Source organism: Scylla paramamosain, chromosome 35, assembly GCF_035594125.1.
Source record: "Scylla paramamosain isolate STU-SP2022 chromosome 35, ASM3559412v1, whole genome shotgun sequence".
Taxonomy (NCBI): Eukaryota; Metazoa; Arthropoda; class Malacostraca; order Decapoda; family Portunidae; genus Scylla; species Scylla paramamosain.
Window position 1 is genome coordinate 8,760,001 of NC_087185.1, and position 7,500 is coordinate 8,767,500.

General features: G+C 39.4%; 1 protein-coding gene across 6 annotated transcripts in view; it reads left to right on the top strand.

Moving 5' to 3' along the window:
* The window catches only part of LOC135090640 (myosin-7B-like), a 63,475-nt gene that overhangs the window by 6,233 nt on the left and 49,742 nt on the right, over nt 1-7,500 (top strand). The gene's annotated exons all lie outside the window — the stretch shown is intronic.

Consider the following 7,500-nt stretch of genomic DNA (forward strand, 5'->3'; position numbering starts at 1 on the left):
TTTGTTTTGTGGCTAAATAACCTGGTTTTGAGAGAGAGAGAGAGAGAGAGAGAGAGAGAGAGAGAGAGAGAGAGAGAGGATGTATACAATAACACTTCCTTCTCAGCATTAAAATAAGAAAAAGAAAAAAAAAGTGAAAAGGAAAACTCATACTGAATTGGATTTTCACTGTTATAGAAAATTAGTGGCATTGTCATTTTTCTATCTGTCTGTCTGTCTGTCGTTTCTTTCTCTTCCATTTGTTTCCTTCGTGCGAGAAAGTGAGTTGTACGTGACTGGCTGGCTGGCTGACTGACTGACTGACTTGAGACTGATGAGATTATATCCTGAACTACTACTACTACTGCTGCTGCTGCTGCTGCTGCTGCTGCTGCTGATGATGATGATGATGATGATGATGATGATTTATTAATGACTTACTGCATAACTAACCAAATTATCGACTGGGTGGCTGGCTGACTGACTGCATGACTAAATTATCGACTGTCTGGCCGCATGACTGAGCAACTTATCGATTGACTGTCTGGGTGCATGACTGACTCGGAATGAGACAGACATGCATAACAGAAACCTTATGACAGACAGTCAACTGCAATAACAACAACTACTACTACTACTATTATTGTCTGCTGCCTGGGTGCATGACTGAGCATCCGACTGACTGACATACATGTATATATATAACCTATTTCAGATCTAATTACTTTCTTACTAGGTACATGACGGAATATTAGACTGACTGATAGGCTTTGGGATGAGACTGTGACATATGGAGGAATATAAGTTACTAAGTTCCATTCCTTCGATTTATTTCTAACAATTACTGACTGAGTGGAACAGCTGGGCTGACTGACTGACTTGGGAATGAGGCAGACTAATGCCTGTTTAGCAAAAAAGTGACATTTAATTTTACTTATTTTCTTTAGTTTTATGGCATAATTTCTGACTGCACTCCATTTCTCTTAGACTGACAGACTGACTGACTGACAACAACGAAACAAACACATGCAGTACTTCATAAAAAGAAAAAAAGAAAAAAAACTGCCTCTATTTATTCCCATCACAGTCATCAGCTAGGCACATGACTGAACGCCTGGACTGACTGACTTATTGACTGCCTGCCTACCTACCTACCTGACTGACTGACTGAGTGACTGACTGACTGCCTGACGGTGTGTGTGGGTCCGTGCTTGGTACACAGGATATTGATCGCCCGCCTGACACAGTTCCCGACCCAAGTGTAGGCTGTGTAGGTTGTATTATCCCTTGTGGTCTGCTGCCGCTCCTGCTATATATGGCCAGACTGCTGATGCTGCTTCTGTTAGTGTAGGTGTAGATGTGGTGTGTGGGTGTTGTGACCTGCTTCTGCTGTCGTGTAGTAGTAGTAGTAGTAGTAATAGTTGTTGTTGTTATTGTTGTGGTGTTGGTGGTGGTGGTGGTGTTTGTATTTCTATTGTTTACAGTGTTTTCTTTATATATATATATATATATATATATATATATATATATATTTATATATATATATATATATATATATTTTTTTTTTTTTTTTACTTGAAACCGGTTTTGCTGCTGCTGTTGCTGCTGCTCTTGTTATTACTACTACTGCTTCAATTTCTACTACTACTACTACTACTACTACTACTACTGCTGCTGCTATAACAACAACAACTACTACTACTACTACTACTACTACTACTACTACTACTACTACTACAACAACATCCTTTGTCACTACCTCCCTCCCTCCCTTCTTTTCTCCACATCCACCACCATGAACAACAATGACAGCAGTGGTAACAACAACAGTCCTGCAATACAGCCCCCAATCCTGCCTGCCATACTTTGTACATAGCGTGTGGTGGGTGAGTGACTGAGGCTGGAGAAGGTTTGCCGCAGTTGAGCATATTGCAGTGCCGCCACACACACACACACACACACACACACACACACACACACACACACACACACACACACACAAAGAAAGCGTTCACCCCCATCCGTGCTCACTTATAATCGTGTATGTGTATAAGTGTAGATGGAGTTTTTACACACACACACACACACACACACACACACACACACACACACACACACGTACATGAGTGGTCAGTACGTGTGTACCTTTGTGTGCGTGGCGCCAAACACTCACATGTAGACGAAATATTACAAGATCAATAAAAAAAGGAGAAAATATATTGAAAACTCGTAACGTTAACACATATTTCGTAACATTTAACATCCTTACGTTATTTTTTTTTTATCGTAATGTGACGTTACCGTTTTTTGTCTTGTAATGTAATAGTAAGAAAAAAAGACGTTATATTGAAGTTTAGTGTAATTTAATGTAATATAGGCTTTTATGTATTAGAGCCACGCCCATGTATATTTTTCTTTTCTTTTTATATATTTTTTTATTGTTATATTGATGTTAATGATGTGAAGGTGAATGCCCCCAGAGGTTGTATTACGGCGGTAGGAGGGTATTAATTAATTACGATAGTGTCAGGTAAAACATTTTATATCTTTATCATTATCATTATTATTATTGTTGCTGTCGTTATTATTGTTGTTGTTGTTGTTGAAGTAGATTAATGAAGTCTTGAATAATTAAAAATAGCTCTAACAAACCACTGAATAAGTCACGTCTCTCTCTCTCTCTCTCTCTCTCTCTCTCTCTCTCTCTCTCTCTCTCTCTCTCTCTCTCTCTCTCTCTCTCTCTCTCTCTCACACACACACACACACACACACACACACACACACACACACACACACACACACACACACACACACACACACACACACACACACACACACACACACACACACACACACCGGCCTTGTGATACATAAAGTTGAAGATAAAGTTAAATAAGTGGTGATTTAAGGCACGTATTTTATAACAATTGACTCTCTTAGTGGTCTTGTATTGTATTTTGTGGTCTTGGCTTTGGAAAGTAGAAGTGGTTGTGTGTGTGTGTGTGTGTGTGTGTGTGTGTGTGTGTGTGTGTGTGTGTGTGTGTGTGTGTGTGTGTGTGTGTGAGTGAGTGAGAAGCCAGTGTATATAAGTTTTCATTACATGCTCTCTCTCTCTCTCTCTCTCTCTCTCTCTCTCTCTCTCTCTCTCTCTCTCTCTCTCTCTCTCTGGGTGGCACGTAGCTTCCCTCATTAAGAATTTAAACAAAAAAAGCAAGACAAAAAATGAACAAACTCACCATGTAACAAAAAACTAGAACAGAGTAACTAGACAAATAAACTTGATATTATTGCCTGATAGACGAACCTGCTAGCAACTTTTAACATCAAATCATTAATCCTCGTCTTGTTTCCCCCAGGCCGTGGACACCAAATTTACTGGTTTATTTAATTCGTGCTCGTGTTATCTTTAAAAACAACACCGCTTCATGACAGCTGCCTGCCTCCCTGCCTGCCTCCCTGCCTGCCTGCCTCCCTGCCTGCCTGCCTCGTTGATAGGTGGAGAATAATGATGTGATTGATATTGGTCGTATTAAGATGGAGTATAATGAGGTGGTGGTGGGTTTTTATTACCGCAGGGAATTGTGAGGTGGATATATTGTGGTTCCTGAGAATTTTTAGCTAGATTTTGGGGTTCCTGTGAGGTAGTTATTGTGGTTTCAGGGAATTGGGAATGTAGATAACGAGGTTCCTGGGAATTGGGGAGGTAAATATTGGGGTTCTTGGGAATTTTAAGGTCAATTTTGGGGTTCTTGGGAGTTTTAAGGTAGATATTGGAGTTCCTGGGAATTGGGGAGGTAGATATTGAGGTTCCTGGGAATTGGGGAGGTAGATAACGAGATTCCTGGAAATTGGGGAGGTAAATATTGGGGTTCTTGGGAATTTTAAGGTAAATTTTGGGGTTCCTGAGAATTTTTAAGTATATTTTGGGGTTCTTAAGAATTTGTAGGTAGATTTTTGGGATACCTGGGAATTGAGGAGGTGATTATTGGGAGTTGGGGAGGTAGATTGGGGTTCCTGGGAATTGGGGAGGTGATTAATGGGGTTCCTGAAGGGGGTGATACTTTGTTTATGATTTAGTGTGGGTGGGAAGGGATGGGTTGGGCTTATCTGTCTGTTCGTGATGGATTTTTAGTGGTTATTGAAGAATGAGCTGACTTACTGGCGACTTTAAGAGAGAGAGAGAGAGAGAGAGAGAGAGAGAGAGAGAGAGAGAGAGAGAGAGAGAGAGAGAGAGTGTGTGTGTGTGTGTGTGTGTAATTCTAAGGTTACACTTCTTGGTAGTATTCCTAATGGTTAGCCTCAAGTATATATTGCAGATAAAAAGTAACAAAAAAAAAAAAGGAAGGAAAATGCCAGGTGTTATATTCTATACCATAACACCTGCAGAAGAGACTGGGCAACATGAGAACACTGTACTAACTTTCCTCCTGCGCAGCGTCTATTGGATGGACACTGTTGTTATGAGGATGGTGATAACAGCCTGATTTACTGCTACAGTCGATCATCTGTTACGTAATAGCACTTTTATTGTTAAATTGTTTGTCTTTGGGAACTGGTGCTTGAGTGAGCTTTTTTTCCTCCTCATTATTTTGTTGCCCTTGGCCAGTGACCCTCTTGTATAAAAAATCAGAAAGGAAAGGAGTTGAATTCTTTCCCATGCTACGTAACTATTTAATCCTTTTCAGTAGTGTGGTGTTAGTGTCATATTCTGATTACCATAAGAGGGTTATGTCAAATTTAGGATGTTTTTATCTTAAAGGGATTAAATGAACACTTAGGTTGTCACTTACTACAATTATATCTGTTTTCTACTCTATTCTGGGTAACAATAGGTGATGTAGTGAGGACATTGCTTTCGTATTCAAGAAAAGTATCTCTAGTTTGTCATTTGTTACAGTTATTATTATTACCGTATCCTTATTTTATACTGTTGTGGTTGACGAGTGATTAAGAAGCTTTAAATTTGTGTATAGGACTGAATGCCTTGATAAACTGTAGTAAAATGCATAAAAATCAGGTGATGGTGGTGGTGGAAAATTATCTAGCTGTGAAGGAAAGTAAAAAGGCTTAATGTATATATGCTGAAAATTGTCTGCAGTATTGAATTCCTTAAATAACTGTAGTGAAGTGTCTATAAATGTGGTGATTAGTGGGAAAACTGTCAAGCTGAACAAAAAAAAGTTAAAGTATATATGTTGGTCAGACAAGGCGCATGACTCAAGCTGCTCTGATACTTGAGACGCACATCAGGACAGAGAAACCTTATACTAATATGGATTTGGTTAATGATCCATACACTTAATAATATTGCATTTTGATATTCATTTTTTTTTCATTGAATTCTTTACATTTTGCTCAGTTTATTAGTCTATTTATTTATTCAGTTTATCGTCTACCCATCTTTTGTTTTATTATTATTATTATTATATTATTATTATTATTATTATTATTATTATTATTATTATTAGGTTGTGTTTTATCATTTATATCTTGCTCGCCCTTGACCAGATGAAAGCACTCACCTTATGTTCTCTCCTTCATTAATTCATTTGTTTATTCATTGGTTTACCTTGTGTTTATTTTGTTAATTGCATTTCTCTCTCTCTCTCTCTCTCTCTCTCTCTCTCTCTCTCTCTCTCTCTCTCTCTCTCTCTCTCTCTCTCTCTCTCTCTCTCTCTCTCTCTCTCTCTCTCATATCTTTACACATTTTCTTTTTTTATTCTATGACTTCTTTTTTCCTTCCAACATTATACATAATTTTCTTTTCTTTTTTTCTTTCTTCCTTCCTTTGACTTTTCCATCTTTCCTTGTTTCTTTTCTTCCAACGATATACTGCTTCCTCTCTCTTTTCTTTCCTTCTTTCCTTCTTTCCTTCTTTCTAATTCTCTCCTTGGCAAGATATTGGGAATACGAATATCTTCAGCCGAGGTGTTAGGTGGCTTCCTCTGTCCTTAGGTGTGTGTGTGTGTGTGTGTGTGTGTGTGTGTGTGTGTGTGTGTGTGTGGCCTCCTTAGTGTAAGTGTATGTATGCTTTTTCTTCTCTCCTCTTATTTGGTTAGGTTATTAATTCTTGCCTTTTATGGTCTATATTGGTTGTTGTTGTTGTTGTTGTTGTTGATATTGTTGATGTTGTTGTTGTTGTTGTTGATGTTGTTGTTTGGTTTGCTTATGTCAAGTGTGTATTTTTGCATTATTCTTTATTGTTTGTCTTGGTTTTCTGTAGCTTTTTTGTCTTCTTTTTCTTCTTCTTTTCTTCTTCTTCTTCTTTCCTCTTACATGTCTTTGCAGTATCTTTTTGTGTAATCCTTTTATAATCCTCCCTTCATTAGAGCTTAAAAACTCTCTCTCTCTCTCTCTCTCTCTCTCTCTCTCTCTCTCTCTCTCTCTCTCTCTCTCTCTCTCTCTCTCTCTCTCTCTCTCTCTCTCTCTGCTATCCATCTGCCATCAACACAACGGTTGGGCCGCGGTAATCTGATAGTCTTTCCTCCACACCCACTCCCTTCTCTTCCCTTCTCTTCCCTTCCCTTCCCTTCCCTTCCCTTCCGCACACCCACTGGCACTCACCCCCCTTCCCTTCCCTTCCCAACACCCACTGGCACTCCCCTTCCTCTCCCTTTCTCCTCCTTGCCTTCCCCTCCTTCCCTTCCCCTCCCTCCCTTCCCCTCCCTTCCCTTCCCCACACCCACTGGCACTTCACTTCCCTTCATTTCCCTTCACTTTCTCCCCTCTTGCCTTTCTCTTCCTTAATTACTGGGTCTTCCATCTTTTCCCTTCTTCCCTTTCCTTCTTCGTCTCTTTCCTTGTCCTCATTTTCTTTCAAGCACTTCTTTCTTTCTCTTCCCTTCCGTTCCCTCATTCTCCTTAACTTCCTTCACTTATCACTGGTTCTTCTTTCTCTCTTTTCTTTCTTCTTTCTTCTTTCATCTCTTCCCTTGGTCTAATTTTCTCGCAAGCGCTGCTTTTCTTCTCTTCTTTTCGTATCCTCATTCTTCTTTCGTCTATTACTTGGTCTTCCTTCTTTTCTCTTACTGTTTTCCTCATCTCTTCTCTTATCCTCCATTTCTTCCAGTTATTTCTCCCCTCTTCCCTTTCATGCTTATTTTCTTTCCTTCTTTTCTTTCTTTCCCTTCTCTCCTTTATCTCTTCTCATCCTCCTTTTTTTTTGTTCCAATCTCATCTTCCCTTCTTTCTTCTTCCCTCCTTTTCTTACTATTATTTCTCCTTTCCTTTCCTTATCTTCCTCTTCTTCCTCTTTATTCTTTCCCTTCCTAGCCTACTTCTTGTTCTCCCTTCCCCATTACCACCTGGCACCCTCCCTCTTCTTTCCCCTCTTCATCCCTTCCTCTCTTACTTCCCCTCATCCTCCCCCTCCCCTTCTCTTCCTCTTTATACATTAGCACCGCCCACAGTCATTTCCTTTCATTTCCTCTCTTTTTTTTCCTTTTTCTTTCCTTTATTATTTGGTTCTTTTCACTGTTTATCTTGACTTTTGCGTTTTTCTTCTTTTCGTTTTTTTTTCCT